Source organism: Mustela nivalis (assembly GCF_964662115.1).
Source record: "Mustela nivalis genome assembly, chromosome: 3".
NCBI lineage: Eukaryota > Metazoa > Chordata > Mammalia > Carnivora > Mustelidae > Mustela > Mustela nivalis.
In genome coordinates, this window is record NC_139022.1 from 157,879,217 (window position 1) to 157,898,796 (window position 19,580).

The window sequence follows — 19,580 nt, forward strand, 5'->3', positions numbered from 1 at the left end:
TCTTTTCCAAACCATGGGATTATTTTTCCCTACCATAAAATGTGTTAAATTACTGCCCATAAACAAAACAAAAATACCCCACGTCTCTATTCTTCTCTAACAGTCTAAGATATTTTATTTTAAGTCAAACTTCCATAGCCTGAAAATATTAGTCATTTTTCTGACCTCCATTAACTCCTCAACCTACTGTACAAGAGCTTCCACCCTTCACATTTCTAATAAAACTGTCTTTCCCCCAGTTTACAAATTACCACTTAGTTCCAAAACATAATGAATCCTTTTCAGTTCCTGTCTCACTTGACCTCACTGCACTTTTTAATTTGTGGTCCATTAATTTATTCTTGAAAATGGCATCTTTAGTTTCTGTGACACTATTCTCTACTAGTTTTTTCTCCATTCCTTTGGGCGTTCAAGTTAAATATTGAATTTCAATTTCTTTGATTTTGTCTATTTTGCTTAAGAGCGTTCCCGCTCCAGGTCATCTTATTTTTTCCGTGTACTGCTCCTTCTGGTCCACACAGAGAGGCATCTCTCCCCCATACTCATACCACTGCAGGCATATCTCCAACCCTTCATATCCAGTTTTTGACCATCTTCTCTTTACATGTTCAGTATCTCTAAAATTTGAGGTCCTGTGGACAAGAGCAGATTTTCATAAAGTTAGTACTATAAATTTCCTAGTTCTGAATATATTCTAGGTACTCCAGAAATGTGATTTTATATAATCTTAAATAAAATGAATAATGAGTGATTTTAATTACTCTCACGGCATATACTTTAATGAGTGATGTTACTCACTCACTCCTGATTGCACACACCTCCTACCATTCTGGTGACTCTCTTGCCTGTGTATCATAAGACTGTTTCCTAAAGAAGTCTCCTATCATTCCTCACAATGGACCCAAAGTAATTATTATAAAATAAGCTCAAATCTTGATAAAATTTGATAAATCTTGATAAAATTTAATTTTTTTCATCTCCTCATTTTTTATAGGATAAAACCTATACTCCTTAACAGGAACACAAATTTCTTCATTTTCTGATCTATGCCTATAACTTATATGTAATTTTGTTTGTTTGTTTTGTTAATGTGATTCCATATTGATGCATCTGCCTGCTGAGGCTTAATTCTCCTCAGATAATTCTCTTCAGATAAAAACTTGGTGTTTCTGTGAAGGTATCTTGTTGATGTGATTAAACTCCATAATCACTTCATTACAATCCTTTATTCTGGATGATGTAAGTGAGTATGATTCATTTGGTTGAAAGGCTTTACAAGCAGAGTTGAGGCTTCCTTGAAGAAGGAGAAATTCTGCCAAGGACAGCCCTTTCTTCTTTCTTTCTTTCTTTCTTTCTTTCTTTCTTTCTTTCTTTCTTTCTTTCTCTCTCTCTCTCTCTCTCTCTCTCTTTCTTTCTTTCTTTCTTCTTTCTTTCTTGATTTTATTTATTTATTTGATAGAGAGCACAAGCAGAGGGAGTGGCAGGCAGAGGGAGAGGGAGAAACAGGCTCCCTATCCAGCAGGGAGCCCAATGCAGGGCTTGACCCCAGGACCCTGGGATCATGACCTAAGCCAAAGGCAGGTGTTTAACCATCTGAGCCACCCAGGAGTGGGGCAGCTCTTTCAACCTACATCCCATGCTCAAGCATGCCTTTCCTGATGGTATGCCCTGGAGACTTTGACACCTAGCTCCCACAACTGTGTAAGCCATTTTTTTTACAGTAAATATCTTAGTATATATTACCTAGTTATTCTGATTCTTCAGAGAACCTTGACTGAAAAAGATTTTAGTACTGAGAGTAGTTTTAGAGGAATAGAATCTTAACAATAAGTTTTCTGAATTGGCTTTGTGAGACACAAAATTGGTTCTTTAATTTCATTAGATTTAGAGATGCCCGTTATTCTATTTTTAGTGGGGAAGAGAATAATGGTAGCCCATGGCATAATAGGAAAAATATATACATAAAATATCACCATTGGATACTCCAAAATAAACACTTACATGATACAAAATCCTGGCTGACCATGTATTTAGTACCATAGAACATTTTTTAATTGATTAATTTATTTGAGAGGGGTGGGGGGGGCAGGGAAAGAATCTTTAAGAAGACTCCCTGCTAAGCATGGAGCCTAATGAAGGATTCTATCCCACAACCCTGGGATCATGACCTAAGGTGAAACCAAGAGTTAGATGCTTAGCTAACTGAGTTGCTCAGGCACCCCAAAACATTTTTGTTAAACTAATAATAAATATAACACGTTTGGTTGGTTGCTACTAATTGAAGTGAACAACATGAAAAAAAGGAAATGATCTCAGAGACTCAATTTCCTTGCTCAAGTTCTACATCACTGGCCTAAAAAAATTCTATATCTCCTCTGTAATAAACCCTGTTATTCTTTAGGCACAAGGCTGAGATTTCTGAAAGTTAGAGTCTAATCTTACAAGTGGCTGAATTACAATACAAATTCTATTTTTGCTTTGCAGGGTGTCTTCTGTTAAAGTAAGGGCACTGATTCAGGAAGAAAGAGATCCTAAAATTATAATTGGGACAAGTGGACAGATCGTGATAAAGCTGGGGACACTGCGGAAACCTGTGGCAATGGCTGGTTGGTGATGTTGTATCTAGGAAAATGAAAGATGGATGCTATTCTAAATTCTATATCCAGAAAATAGTCTGTTCTAGAACAGGAGACTAACTCAAATTCCCCAAACAAATTTATAGTGATAATCTTTCTGAGCCTCTCCAAAGGGAGCCATGGTCATTATTGGGATGACAGTCATTGGGGAAAGTAAAATCATCAGATCTTTCAGTGATTACTGGATGACAGCTCTGAACCGACGCTAATTCAGAAGACCCAGAACATTAACATGATCAACCAGACAGAGTAAAGGCTTCTAGAAGCCCAATGATAATGGGGTTTTAGCTTAGGTCCCCAAGCCCATTGCATGATTATTTCCTGTTCCAGAACACAGATACTCAGAATGCATGTACTCAGCAACTGGCCAGATCAACACATTGGCTCCCTGACCCAAAGAAAGGCTGTTGTGGTAGGAAACCTAGTGGAAGCCCTTAAGACCGTGTCTATATATGGCAATAGTTAACTCAAAGCACCCCTGCCTTCTAGGATGGATTGTAGTACATTTAAGACTTGGAATATGGGAGTGGGGATTATTCCCACCATATCCTTGCCTATTTAGTCTGTGAAGAAAAGAAATGGATCTTGAAAAGTGACTGTGGATTATTGTAAACTTACTCAGACTTTCTAATGTGTCTGTCTTTCCAGATATGATTTTGTTGCTTGAGCAAATTAATACATCTTCATATGATATGCAATAGTTCATCTGGTGACACCCCCCCATAAGTAATAGTAATTGCTACAAGATGTAGTGTTTTTTGAAGTGGCAAGGCCAGCGGTACATGCTGACTGTCTTTCGCTGGAGTTAGACCAACTCTCCAGCCCGACCTAATAATTTAGTTCATGGGGCTCTTGATTACCTTTCCCTTCCATAAGACATCACACTTGTCCAGTTATTGATGGTATTTTGTTGATTGGACTTAGCAGAAAAGTAGTAACTATCTCCAAACACATTCATAAGATGTTTTTTGTACAGAAGACGAATAATATATCCTACTAAAATTCAAGGTCTTTCCACCTCTGTAAAATATATTAGGGCCCAGTGGTATGGACTATGTTGAGACCTCTTTCTTTTAATGCAAAAGAAAAATTGTTGCACTACTAGTGCAGTATCTTTGGATTTTGGAGGCAACATACTTCTCATTTGGATGTTCCATTCTGATCCATTTATTGGATGACCTGAAAAGCTGTTAGCTTTGAGTGGGGCCCCCAAAAAAGAGGAGGATCTGCAACAGGCTTAGGCTGGCTGGTCTGCAAAATATTTTAGCTACCTGGCCCTCTGATATAGCATATCAAATGATGCTTGCAGTGTCAGTGGTAGGTGTTCTGTGGGGAGCCCATGGCAGGCCCTAGTGGTTTCATCACAATTAAGAAACAGGTTTTAGTTTGCTACTGGGCTTTAGCAGAGACTGAAAGTTAAGTTGCTTATTATGAACAGCATGTTGTCTGATGAAACAAGTTATATAAATGATCATGTCCAGCAATACTTCATTATTAAAGGGAAGTGCTAGATAATAGATAGGCTCCAGCTGGTCTCAAAGACACGAGTAACTAAGAAATGCAAGTGGAAAAAATATCAGTGTCTCCCACTTCTGCTATATCAACTTATCTCTCCAGACTGTACCAGTGGCTTTATTAGGGATTCCCAGTGGTAGAGAAAACTGGATCCTGGTTTACAGGGAGTTCTGAGTTATATGCAGGCACCTTCTACTAGAAGTGGACAGCTAATCACTACAGTTTCTTTATGAAATGTCCCCAGAGGACTCAGGTGATGGGAAATCCTCCTGTGGGCAGAGCCACCTGCATAGCCACCTGAGAAATCCCTAATGCCTCATACAAGTTTCTTCATCTGTGAAGAGAATAAAGATAAGAGCCATGGCATGAATCTTTTTGGAAAATTATTTGAGATGATACACAAAGGACATTTAGGACATGTGTTGCATTATAGCCATGTGATATTTTTGCTATTATTATGTATTATTATTTCATAGAGTTCTTAGATTCTTCCTAAAGAGCATACATTAATAGTCAAAAATTTCTAATTTAAGAATTACTTAGATATTGACAAAAGGAGCTTCTGAGTCATGGCAGAACTGACCTCTCAGATTTCATACCAGGGCCTGCTAAATTGAAACAGTTACCTAAACATTAGCCAATCATATATGATTCATAAAATTGAACAGTATCATTGAATGACATAGTCACTCTTCTATAAATCCACTTAAAAATAAAATATACAGAGTTTAATTGGATTGGATATTTATAATAATAAATGATTCACCAACTTTTTTGTTTTTTTATTCTGTTTTGGGTACACAAAATGTGTTATCTATAGCAGCATAAAGTGTCATCATTATATATAATATAAAAAGAGAACAACAAATATAAAAGATAAGTGCTTGAAGGTTTGAATTAAATCAATAAAAGATAACTTAAAACTGACATCCTTTTAAAATACCATTATGAAACAAGAATTCACAACAGGAGTTAAAAATGTCAAATGCAAAGAATGAATTTCTTTGCTCTTGTCAATGTAACAAAAGGCCTAAAATATTGTTTTGAGTACATTCAATCTTTTCATATTTAAAAATATCTCAATGGTTGAAAAATTACTATTATCCTAATTTAAAAGCATATTACACATATACCCTGTATGCTCTCATATTATGGGCATTTTGCATATCTCCGTAGATTTTGACAGGCATTGTTAATAGTTGAAATTATCTGCTGGGGTGTGAGAAACTTCTAAAAAACTTTTCTCTGAAAGAGGACATGTTCTCTTCTCCTGTGGCTTTAGATTTTCCTGTGTGAGACAGAATTTTTAAAATGGTTTTGCCTATTTTGTAACACGAGAAGTCAAATCTGGGAGCAAAAGCCAGTGTGCTGAAGTTGGCAGAGGGGAAGAATTAGGAAAATCTGTTCCTTGACGATATTTTTGAGTTCCTTCATTAATTAAACTTAAAATTGCCTTCTCTCTTAATCTTTTTTAATTGGAACAATACATTTGCCTTATTTTAATACATTTCTAATTAATTCTATTTTCCTGTTAATTGACCACAAGTATCCTAAATGACACATTCCAGAAGATACCCAAATCCTAATATTCTAACCCATTCCAAGCTGTTATTATGCTCGTGACATAGAACACTTGGTCATCCAGAAGCTAAATCCTGAGGACAGAATTGCACCAGTACCTGAGATCTGCACAGAAGATATTTGGGGACCGTGGCTGGCAATCTTACAAGAGTCAGGTAAAGAGAAAAAGCAATATTTTTGTGGGGGAGTCCATAATACCAAATTCCATGAAGCTTGCTGGCGTTTGGTGGCTAGATTCTTCAGAATTTTGCTTTCAGAAATATACCAGTGGAAACCAATGAGGCAAAGCTGGTAAATATTGCTTATTTAAAAATTATGATGTCTAGGAAGGATGTACAATCATGAGGTGGCTAGGCTCTGTCAGAAAATGATGTCATAGTTCACCTGATCAGACCAGCATATCTTGGTATCCTATTCATAAATAAAAATATAACCTAATATACATAACTTAATACATGATTAATACAGTTAAATGTATCTTCTATGAGACCACTCAAATGTTGACTATATAGAGTTCTTATTTCATATATAGTATTTTTGGGTCAATTGTTTATTCAACCTCAAAATTACTGTCACTGTGAATCTCCTTATCAGATACTTGCATATTTGATTTCATTTTGTTAGAATATTGAAATTATTAATTATATATAATATAACCATAAACACATATATGTATTTAGTATACATAATATATAAATGTGTAATATAATTATATATTACAATTATATAATATATAATAACATATAAAATCAATTAATATTTATACATTAACTTCATATTATATGAAGTTCTTAAATCACTTACTAGTTCTAGCAAATGATTGAGGAAAATTTTTTCTCTTGTTTCCTCACAGCTAAAAGTACTACGGAAATCTTTGAAAAAAACTTTAAAGAAAACTATTTTCTTTACCTAAATTCTAGCCAGGGTGGATTATTGTATTTGGTATTCACTATAGCTTTATCAGGCTAGTCTCATGATCATTTTTTTTTTTTAAACAATGCTTTAACATACATTTAAAATGTTCTTTAATTTTCTTTTCAATTCTTTCACTAACTCTGCCAAATCACCTTTCCTCATCATTTATGTGTTTTATTATATATATTTTCAGCTTCATACTGAATAAGCCAAATAATAATGAAAATAGTTTAAGAAAATAAAATGAATAATTAAAGATATCTGCTTAACATTATGGTGGAATTTTCAGTAGAGAGAAAGAAAGAAACAAAAGAAAGGAAGATAATCACAAAAGGATTCACCTTGAGCTTAAAATTAATTGACCTGGCCTATTACTGTGTTTTGAATTTGTCTTTGTGCTGATTAGAAAACTATAGGATATGTTTTAGGCATCTAAACAAAAATTATATTTTTAAAAAAATAGCTAAGGAGAGGTAATAGTATAAAGAGATTTATATGTGATTTTGTTGTTTTCTCTACTGTGAGTAAAGGAGGTTTTATTACACTTGTGGTATTCAATTATAATGGGTTCTGGATCATGTCAAATAATTTTGTGACATAACCCATCTTTACTGATATGAAACATTACCCTATCTTGTATAGATGCTATCATTTCTGAATGTATTTAAGGTAATTATAGGAAATCAAAATCATGATGGGTAATGTTTCACAGATTTCATGTATTGTCAATCATTTCAGATTTAGCTGAATTTAAATTTTACTTGAATTATTTTTTCTATTTATTACTCACAACTCAACTTTTTTATTACACACCATAAAAAATAAATACACACTTGAAATTAGTATAATTAATGCCATTATATGCCAATTGTAGTTCAATTAAAAAAACTATAATTTTTTGGTATTTGAGACAAGTCAGTTTTTCTGCTGTAGCATTTTACAATACTGAATCAAATTAAAAGTACTTCTTGTAACTTTTCTAAATCTAGAACACAACATAAAACTTTTTTCCTTTCACTATACTTCCATTATTTACTTCACCTTCTTTGAAAGTATAAAGATCGTTTTCTCTACTGAATATTTCCTTTCAAAGTTTATGCTTCTGCTTTCTCTAGTACACTGCTTTTTGGATCAACTATGTAAAGTTAACATGTTTCCTCTTTGTAGGTTGATTCATGTCCTTGGTTTACTCATCCTTAAGCACAGACAGCTCTCCCCAAGTTTGCAATCCTCAAATATTAACATGAATAAATTTTTTCTAGTCTCTTCTTCTCATTTACATTGACATTTTGCAAGACCAGACAATAAGTACAAATCCTTCCAACAGAGTTGCAAATAACTGAGACTTTCAAATTTTTTCTTTGAATTCTATATCATAGGAAACATTAAATGTGACATAATAGTTAAATTTTCATGTCTTTAAATTTTGTTCAAATTATTCTGTATAAATTATAGTGTTCATTTACATATGAAGTCATTGCTATTCCCCATCCTCATGTAGTTGAACACTTGATTTTGTATTGGGGGTGTGTTTCAGAAAAGGGTAGTTAACAAATTTTCATTATTGTCCTATTTTTCTGAAAAATATTTCTTGATGCAAGTAAAAATCTAACTTCTTTAAAATACATTGTGGCCTTGTTGGTAATTTAAAGATAGGACTATATATTTTCTTGTTCTATGCATATGCAAATATTAAATACTTGTGTGTGTGTGTGTGTGTGTGTGTGTTATCTGGTGTAATGGCCGACTAAGAATAGGCTCAATGTAATTTTGGTTATAATGTATATTATACCAACATATTATACAGAAACATAATTCTACTATATTTTTTCTGAAGTCATATTGGAAGTCATTTAAATTTAAATGCTTAATTGTTGTAAGTTCAACATATGATTATAAAAGGGATATATAACTACAGAGAAAATATTTCTTGGGAGGATAATGAAACTTTTACATTTAGAAGAATAACATCTTATTTTGAGAATTTACCCTACTCTGCAAAATTATCTGAAAACCTGAAATGTCAAGGTATCAATGGAAATAGAATACTACTACTATATTATAATTCTATATAATATAAATGTATAATCATACAATCAATATACCCTGTTTTGTCATTTTAAATTCTGACTTGTACTTTCATTCACTATGTTAAATATGAGACAGACAGAGAAATAAACAGTAAACATAAATAATTTTATCCAATGAATTGTGTTTGTGTTTGATTCATGTAGTAGTAGTATTTGATATTAGTTTGAAAATATCTAATTCCCTAGAGATAAGTATATAGTCTCCAGAAAGAAAAGTTAGCAATATCTACCATTGTGCATGATAATAATTTCTAATTATTCCTTTCAAACGACTTGAATTTTTGTCTAAATAATGAGGTGTGTGAAAAATTATGGAGTTCTCTAGATGAGGAGATGGCCATAGCTGGAATGGAGAATAAGAGTAGATGTTCTAATACAGATTATTTCAATAAGTCTTTCTTCTCTTCTGTATCGTAGTGAAACTCAATAAATAATGCATATAAATTTAAACAACACACACACACACACACACACACACACACACACACATCCACCTAGAAACTTTCAAAATGTCTCATTGAATCAAACTTCCTCAAATCTGTTTATTTAAGTAATCATAAACTGACCGGTTTCTTCTGTTAAACAAAAAATACAGCTTTCAAACTTCATTTCTCTGTTATTTTGAGAGTAATTTGAACATTTTAATTTATTCATTGAGACATGTTTAGAATTTCAAGTGAGTTCAGTAAGTACTACATAGGAAATAATTTATTATTCAGTATCTATGATAATCATAATTAATATGTGCAATAATAGCCACTTACTTAACTACTGTAAGTATTATACTTAAGTCCTATAATGAATTTTGTGTTCTAATTTACTATTATACCTTCCCCGATTGTTAGAAACATACTATAGCAAAAGAAATTATTCTTTCAATCTACTTCTGTTGGAAACAAATATTTATACAGCACCCACTTATAATTCATCCTTTTTACAAGAGCAAAATGCTTCATTATTATACTAACTAATGTACTAAGTATTTAAATAATATTGTTCAACAGGTATATTAACATAATACTTTCTGAAGGGTTTCTCTATGTTGTATTTTATTAAAATGTGTACATATGCTCAAAGTATTTTAATGTATTCATTAAAAGTAGTTACATTTTCCTAGCAAATATTTCCCCAAGTTTAATGGTTTCATTTATATGTAAGATTATTTTGTCAATGTACTTGTGGTCTACAGTGAATATTTTTCTTTCCTAGTCTTGTGGTAATATCGTGATTTTTCTTGGAATTCTTCTTCACCTTCCAACAATTATTAAAATTGCCAGTTCTAACTCCTAAATTATCTAGGATACTTCCTTTTCCCCCATTCCTCTACTATTACATTACTCAACGAAATCATTATCTCTTACTTGGACAAGTTTAAAACCCATTTTTCTCCATTCTTGTAATCATCCAATGTTATTGGATAAACTATAACCTTAAACCAAAGCCCTTTGTGTTTTCATAGTCAGATTTATCCCTTCTTAGGGGTCAATCTTCTCTCTCATGGATACACATAATAACACAGTATTTCAGAAAAGTGAGCCTATATCCAGTAAGATAGATACAAGTATGTAAGTAAGCATGTCTACTGTATGGCTCATATGGGAATAGAATTCATTTTCTTTATGATAATGTAACCACTCCATACTGACCTCACCAATATAATGATGTATTTATTTTTGGAGGATGATAGAGGGGAAATATATGTCTATGTGTTGGGATTTGGGGAAAGAAAGAAAGCTTAGTCTTCAACTTCTGTGGTGGGAAGTCAATAGAAAATGCCTAAAGGATCAATCAAGCACAATCTCTGGAGATATGGAAGTAAATCACAAAAACTCAGCTAACAGATTTGAAAATAGTTACCTGGGGAAGAAAAAATGAAGAAGGGAAATGAAGGCCATTGACTGCGTTTTTTTTCTTAACAACCCTTATAAAACTGGCTGTCTCTTTACAAGGGTGTATAAGTTTGACAAATTTAATAATTGTAATGATTGAAATCACAAGGTGTGGAAAATAACATCACCATCTCTATAAAAACCTTGAGCTATCTATCACTTTCCAGAGCAGATGTGTCATAGGCAATCAAAGTAACAATTATCAGGACACTAATTGGAATAAAAGACGAATAAAATAAACTTTAACTTACAACTAATTCATATGTGTAATGAAAAAATGAGTATTCCGTGGGAAATGTGGTTGATAAATCAGAGAACTGAATATGCTTGTAAATTCTTTGATGATGCATGTATATTGTATTTGGCCTGAAGTGGTGTTAATAAGACCACTGGAGAAATGTGGTGCAGAGAATTTCCTTTTAAGTATCAAGTGAATTAACATTTAATCTTTTTGATTTAGTCGATTCTCTCCTTTGTTCTTTTCACAAAATAAATTAATTTGTCTCAAATAAAGCTTAATGTATTTTTATAGAGTGAAGATTTGTTTTCAGAATATGTGTTCCTCCTGCTCTGTCCTTTGGAATATATTAGATGGAAATCTTCATTTGACATTCTAACATCAAAGAAAGCATTTGGGGAGCTACATACTAAGCAGGAACTTAATAAAAGAACGATAAGATTGCTTTGTTGAATGCAAAACTGACTAATACCTACTAGGGCAATAAACTTGGGGAGTTCTCCTTTCCACCAGAAAGAAATAATGTTCACATTTACCGGATAAAAATATGCAAAGTAATATGTGATTTACTTAATTAATTGCTTTAGTATCATTGAGTGGAATTTCCACTATTAAAGAGGAGGGAGCATGGACATCTGATACCTTGCCTTTTCGATTCACATGTATTTCTATTTTCCATCAGAATGCCCCTTCACATCCAACTTAGATTGAATGCATTTCCTGTTTGCCCTATTCTGAATTATCTATGCTCTACAGTTAAGAGATACAGATACCGAAAATCTTTTCCAGACTAAGAAGGCCATAAGTCTCGGAATATAACCCAATTTCATCTACATCTTTTTTTGTTTTTGCATTTCTGGGCTCCTAATCTTCCCTCAGACAAAATGAAAGTGTTACACTCATTAAGACAAGGGACACATACAAGAACATTAAAAAAAAAAATTGTGATAGCTAAATATGAAATGTCTTACTCAGTTTTAGTTCCACATATGTATTCCTTAGCAACATTATTCCATTTCACATATGAAGGAACAGGAATAAAAAGGTTGAAGTACTTGACCTGAATCACAAGGAAAGTGAAGGTACCAGGAAGTGTTTCAAAATTTCTCTGATGCAAATCTCCTGCCCAGAACAGGCTACACTGATTTTCAAAGGACCTCCTGATTCAGATCTTAACTGTGACATGTAGTTGACAGAAAACATGCCTAGTCTTCTTTTAGTTTTTCAATTATCCTTTCTGACCTCAAAGATACACATGCTTAATGAAAGAATAAATCAACAACTCAATCAACCAAGCTAAGAGCAACAAAATAAAAACTTCACAAAGAATAGAAAAACGTGTACCTATTATCACTTATTTCTGAGTGCTTATACTCTAACAAGATAGTCAATGATCTTATTTTTACCAAGCAATTTTGTGAATGTTTTTAGAAGATTTAAATTTCAAAGGTAAATTCATTAGTTTATTTTCAGTATTTGAAGTTATCGTATGAATTATTTAAACTGAAGTTTTTCTTAAGCTGATAATAAAAAATATGGCATTTGCTATTTAAATACTTCATCAATAATCTCAATATGCCTATAAATAAATTGCACAGGTTTAAAACTTTATTATATTGTAATATGTAAGCTGACAAATCGATGGATAATCTATCTTAAGCATAGATAAGTCTATACGTAATAAATAATAATAAATTCAATTTAGTATAATAAATTCAATTTAAAACTATTTTAATATTGTTTTGATGTTAATAATGTTACTGTAGTCTCTGAGGGGTCCTTTAATTAATAGAATTCCTCCTCTGCACCTGGTGTCTAAATAACAAAGAAAGCAAATAAATAACAGATGGAAGTCCACAAAATGGTTGTGGAGAGCATGGCTCCCCAAATAGGTCAGCTAAGTGAACCCCAGAATTGGCAGGCATGCCTCATTCCTAGACTGTACTGTACTTAGACTAACCCCTTGTGTAAACAATGCTGAAGAATGGAGGAGTAAAGGAGAACACATGCTAACTGGATACAAATCAGCCCCACAATTCCCATGAAGAGCAATTGTTAACTTACTTCTTTTTTTTTTTTTTTTTTTTTGGTCTCTGATGTATTTTCTCTAATTTGATGTTAGTTATTCCATTTCTTTTTTTTTTTTTTAATTTTATTTATTTATTTATTTTTTGAAAGACGGAGATCACAAGTAGGCAGAGAGGCAGGCAGAGAGAGAGAGAGAGGGAAGCAGGCTTCCTGCGGAGCAGGGAGCCCGATGCGGGGCTCGATCCCAGGACCCCGAGATCATGACCCGAGCCAAAGGCAGCAGCCCAAACCACTGAGCCACCCAGGCGCCCCAGTTATTCCATTTCTATGGAGATTTTTTTCACTCACTCAGATACTCAAGAGTTGTTACGTGCATAATCGTGCTTTCACAATGCAGGTATTAAGACTCTGATTTTCCAGGGAGTGAATTCAAATTTAGATGTAAATTTGTCTTATAAATATTACATTTAAAACACATGGCTATGAATTATCAAGGAGATATTATTTTATTATCACTTACTACCCCAATTGCCAACCAGAGCATTTTCTTGCAATTTGCTGGTAATGTGATACATTCATATACTGAAGGGTTAGAAATGTTGGCTACTAGGGGTGCCTGGGTGACTAGTCATTGAGGGGCTGCCTTCAGCTCAGGTCATGATCCCAGAGTCCTGGGATCAAGCCCCACATCAGGCTCCCTGCTCAGCGGGAAGCCTGCTTCTCCCTCTCCCACTCTGCATGCTTGTATTCCCTTCTCTTGTTGTGTCTTTCTCTGTCAAAAAAAAAAAAAAAAAATTGGCTTCTCACTTTTTATGAATTACCTCCAATTGGATTTTCCCTCTTAACATATATAAGGTTTTGCCCACTGCCCCTGTGTTCCTCAAGGCCAAGAAAAGTGGAACTCAAGTTCACATCATTTGTAAATATCTTTAACAAAAAAAGTCAGATTTAGAATGCTTAATTTTACTAGTTTTGATATATAAGCATCTTTTTTTATTCTTTTGCCCATTTCATTAATTACACTTAAATAAGTTAAAAATATTTTTATCTTTCATTTTTTTCTTGTTTTTCTTGTTTTTCTGTAAGACTATCAATAAAGGCCCTCAGTCTGTTGCTACATAGAAACCTTTGATTTTTAAAACTTATGATTATACATTTTTAAAATGTTCCTTTTCAATATCAGTGATGCTAAATCTAATTATTAAATGCCTATTTTGTATTACAATGAAAGGGAGGAATTTGCTCCAATCTTCTTTAATTCCACTCCACAAATAAAGGAAATAAAGGTTTTTGTCTTCCACGTTCATACCAGAGTTTCTTGAATCGTATTCAGATGAACCGTTATTTTGGTGCTGACAGTGATCCAAACCTCGCAGTGTTAATGCTCTTGGGTAGTCACCTCATACTTTGAAAATAGGGTTGTTTCTGTGACTGTGTTTGGTGAATGCAGCACGAACAAATATGATGAAAGGAGAGGCTCCCTGGGCTTCCCATTAGGGTTTGTCTTCTGGAAGTGTTCTTTCTTGGAACTTGACTGTGATGTTATAAGGAAGATCAAGCTATCACATGGAGAGACATTGCACAGATACGTGGTCGATGCCCCACCAAAGCAACCCTAGCCAATACCAACTTGCTAACAAAGTGAGTTGTCCATCTTGGAAGTGTTTGCTGCAGCCCAGATCAAGCTCTACCAGCTCAGGCTAAGTAGAGCAGGAGCTGTGAACCATCTCCACTAAGCTCGACCTGACTTGCAAAACCTTAAGCCATTAAGATTCAAGATGAGTTTGTTATACTGACAACAGATAGCAGATAACATTATCAGTCATATAATATGACCTTTGCAGGTGAATCATCATGCATTAATAAAAAGTATCAACACCTTAAGGAATGTTAGAAAGTCTTGACACAAACGAGCATGGGCTTTTGTATCAGAGGACAAGGGTTCTTTTGAGAACCTAGTCCTTCCCAAGTTGTGGTGGTTTTGTTTTGTTTTGTTTTTTAAGATTTTATTTATTTATTTGACAGAGACACAGTGAGAGAGGGAATACAAGCAGAGGGAGTGGGAGGAGAAATAAGCTTCCCATGGAGCAAAGAGCCCCATGTGGGACTTGATCCCAGGACCCTGGGATCATGACCTGAGCTGAAGGAAGACCCTTACTGATTGCCCACCCAGATGCCCCTAGTCCTTCCTAAGTTTGCTACCTTTGGTATTTCACTTAATTTTTCTTAATATCATTTTTATCATCTGTAAAATGGAAAAATAATAATAAAATCAAATTGCATGGGAATTAAATAAAATATGTGGGATTATTTATATGCATTATTTATATGCATGGGGTTAAATAAAATATGTGAAAATTAACCTATCCCAATCTTCAACACATAGGTAACAGTTAATAAATAAGAGCTATTATTATTTTACTATATTCTGAAATATAATTTTGGTGTGATAAATATATACATTCTTCTCCATATATTTTGTTGGTTCCATATCTTAAAACTTCTTTATTATTACGTGATATTCACAAGTAGTACTTATTACTACTAAATAGAGCAGATATAATGCTTCTTTAGTTATAAGTATAAATTAAAATTTCTCCTTTTTGTTATTGATCCAACCTTTTCATATTTTCACTAACACTCCTTCCAACTTTCTATCCCATGTCTATATAGGAAATAATACATAGGCTGATGCTTAATTGGGAGAAGAATTTTATATTTACTTTATATTTTATTGCTAAAGATTTCTTGTCACTGGACACTACAATAATAATAATAATAATAATAATTATTATTATTATTCATTTTCTTTCTATTCTATTTACATAAGCAATATCATAATTTCCTCTCTGGTAAAACATTCAATGCTTACAACTACATGCTCTGACATTCATTAACATTCAATTTTACCATAACATGGGCATGTTACCAAAGATTACTATTCTTTCTTTCTTTTTCTCACATATTTCCATTACTGAAAATAATTTCTTTGGTTTTAAACTTGATATCCAACAGTGCCTAACTTCAGTAATTCTCTATTAGGGAAGAGATTACTGGGAGCCATTTGATTTATTTCTATCAGGTGGCAAAAGATGAATTAACAATGTCGTAACTCCCAATCTGTGGTACTACATTGTTGAGGAACAAACACATCCCTTAATTGGAAATTGACAGCTTTGGCACTAGATTGAAATAATCATTACTCACATTCACACTAGCCTCCATTTCCTCAAGTTCTATTAAGTCATTAAAATACCATGACAATTTTCTCCACAGGTGTGGAAAACCAGATCCTTGCCTATGGCAGACTTAATTAGATAACAGTTGGATAGTTATATTTAAAAAGGAGAAATCCAAGACACAATAATGCTTTTGAAAGTGCCCCAAAAGTAGAGTATCTAGGGTTTTTTTTTTTTAATCTTATTCCAATTTTATGTTTGGAGATTATCTATTTTATCGATGCTTGTTAGATATGTAACCAAATTATGACTGAAAGAAGTTAATCATAATTTTTAAATGACATATGTATTTGTAAATTATTTTAAACTTGGAGTCTATGGTTTTACTGAGAGCTTATCCATAGCAAGCATGTATATTTGCTGTTGCTTTTGTTTCCCTCCAGTGAATGGTCTATGTTTCTCTCTTCTTCCCATGGTTTGACATAATCATTCCCAGAACAAAGTTTCTTAGACTTTCTAGCAAAGGGTGAGGAAGAACAATTAAGTCATTTAAACTGTTTGGTGACAATAAAACTATTTCAAGTTTCCAACGGTTTTGGGTGTTCACAATAACACCTCTTCCTTCAGGAAGTAAACTGCCTTGATATTTTTTTAAACTTATTTTTTTCATTTTCTTAAGATTTTATTTATTTATTTGGCAGAGAAAGCACAAGGAGCTCTTGCATCAAACTGAGCAGGGAGCCTGATGCAGGGCTCTATCCCAGGATTCTGGGATCACGACCTAAGCTGAAAGCAGATGCTTGAGAGAGTGAGTAATCCAGGTGCCCAGTGTTTCTGAATAAGGGTGCCTGGCTGGTTTACTTGGTAGAACATGTGAGTCTTTTTTTTTTTTTTTAAGAGAAATTGATTGATTGATTTGAGAGAGAGAGCAAGAGAGCATGAGCAGGGTGGAGAGGCAGAAAGAGAAGCAGACTTCCCACTGAACAAGGACCCTGATGTAAGGCTCAATCCCAGAACCCTGAAATCATGACCTGAGCCAGAGGAAGACACTTAACCAAATGAGCCACCCAGACACTCCAACCTTGATATTTTTTTTGAACAGCAAGATGTAATAGAATTTTTCTAAACCTATGAAATATAAGAAACTGATCTCTTGCAAACAATTTAAATTTCTTGGTTTGAGTCTAGATTTGGCATTTAGGGCAGAGTATTTTTTTATTTATAAGCTCAATTTAAATCTTACCTTATTAAAACTCCTTCTTTCTATAACATATAAAGACATTAAAAAATCAGTGTTTCTCACTTTTTCCAGAATTCTCTTTCTTAGACAAAATCCAAGACAATTAGAAAATAGTACTTTTTCTAAATATTGCCAACACTTGCAACTCTTCCTAACCAGTCCCCCTCTGTGTACAAGAATTAGGTTCTGAATTGCCTAGTCAATAAATCTGCCTTCTGGGAAATTGGTAATGATTGTATATGGGATTTCATATATGCCCTGCTTTGGAAAGGAGCTTTCATCAAGTGATTGGATACCTTTTTTTTTTTTTTAATCTTATTAATTGATTCAGTGCCCATCTTATTATGTTTTTATATTTAACATTTTTACTAAAAAATTATTTTTGAGTTTTCATGTATTATTATTCTATGAGTTAAGGCCTTATTTCATGGGATCTAACACGTTGAGTGAATTATTAAAAATACCTGAATTGATTATATTTGTTTAGTTAAAAATTATCATAAATACATTCTGCTTTGTAACAAATTGTCCCCCCCAAAATATCTTTTAGTTAGATCAACTGATTATTTCAGTTGTATTATATTGTATAGATGTATTGTATGGGTGGAGGCTTCTGTGATCTGTTCTGCAAAACCGACCACTCCAACCTGCACGTAGGCAGGCAGGCTGAAGAATGTTCTTGTGAGATTGTGCTGCATAAGTGACCTTGGGAGAATGATTAGTTGACATTAGAGGCCTCCGGGTCAGAACTGGCCTTTATGGGCTGGACACCAAGAGCTATAAATCTTGCCTACATCCCCTCTGGCTCCAGGTTGGACCTCCAGGATGGTGGAATCTGGGAGGGGGGCCAAGGACACCTATCCCAGTCTAACATAGAAATGCAACTTGCTCCAAACTGCATGTAGGCAAATGAATGTTTAACTTCAGACACCCATCATTTGTCCTATAAATGCAGCTCTTATGAGGATGGTCAGTTGGAATTGTTGCTTGAGGGGAGGACGTTTCTACCAGACCTCTCAACTGGGATTCCAGCTTGGCTGTCTCCGCAGGGCTTCCCAGACAATGAGGTTGGGTGTTTTAAGTAACTGATCTAACTTTATCTCATTCCCCTTTACTGTTTAGTATTGCCCTCATCTATGTATAGACTTCCCTTTTCTTCTTCCTCTATCTTTTCTTTTTTTTTAAATAATATAAATAGAGTGGTTTTTTGTTTTTGTTTTTCTTTGTGTTGCTTTTTCCTCTTTGAAACTAAGAGTACCCATGGCTGCTGTGAATCTTTTCTTCAGAACACAAGCATGGTCTAAAATCATTGTTTGCCATCCACTGGGTAGATACAGGCACTGTTTTTTGACAGATGGCTGTAATAAATGAGAACTCAAACCAGCCTAAGGATATTGCATAAGAGTCTTAATTGTTGTGAGAGTATATTCAAAATTCCAAAATTAGTAATCATGAATTAAATGTTTTATCATAGTAAAAAATATTTTCCAACTAAATCCAAATATTTCCAGAGAGGCAAGATTAATGGAAATAATGTGGGTTTCAAAACTAAGCATATCATGTCAAATTCTTATCTTGTCACAATAATTTTATGATCTTAAGCAAATTATTTAAGTACTGGCTAACTTTTAATACCTTTTTTTAATCATTTTAATTATTTATTTATTTGACAGAGAAAGAGAGACAGAGAGGGAACACAAGCTGGGGGAATGGGACAGGGTGAAGCAGTCTCCCCACCAATCAGGGAGCCCTACACGGGGCTCAGTGTCAGGACCCTGGGATCATGACCTCAGCCAAAGGCAGACAAAGGCAGATGCTTAATGACTGAGCCACCCAGGAGCCCCTAACATTCAATATCTTTAAGATCATTGTGAGGACTGAGGAAGGTGATGCAAGTAAATCATACACTAGTAACTAGTCATACCAGGTAACTAATTCTTTTTGTGTTGATGCTAATATTAGTGGTTTACCCATATATGCCTGCACTTCATTATTTTATTCTCTATAACAGCACTCCTCATATTGTTTATATACAAATACACTAAGCATATAAGGGCATGAGTAGTTTTAAGCCAATCAATGCTCAATTCATAACTATCATGTAAGATCAATTTTCCAAAATTGACTTGTATGATCAATGCCCATTGCATGACAATTTTTGTTTCTCCACTCTTCATTGCATGGAAAGCATACCTCTCATCCATCCAGAATCTTTCTTTTCCCTAGTTTTTTTTTTTTTTTTTAATTATGTTATGTTAGTCACCGTACA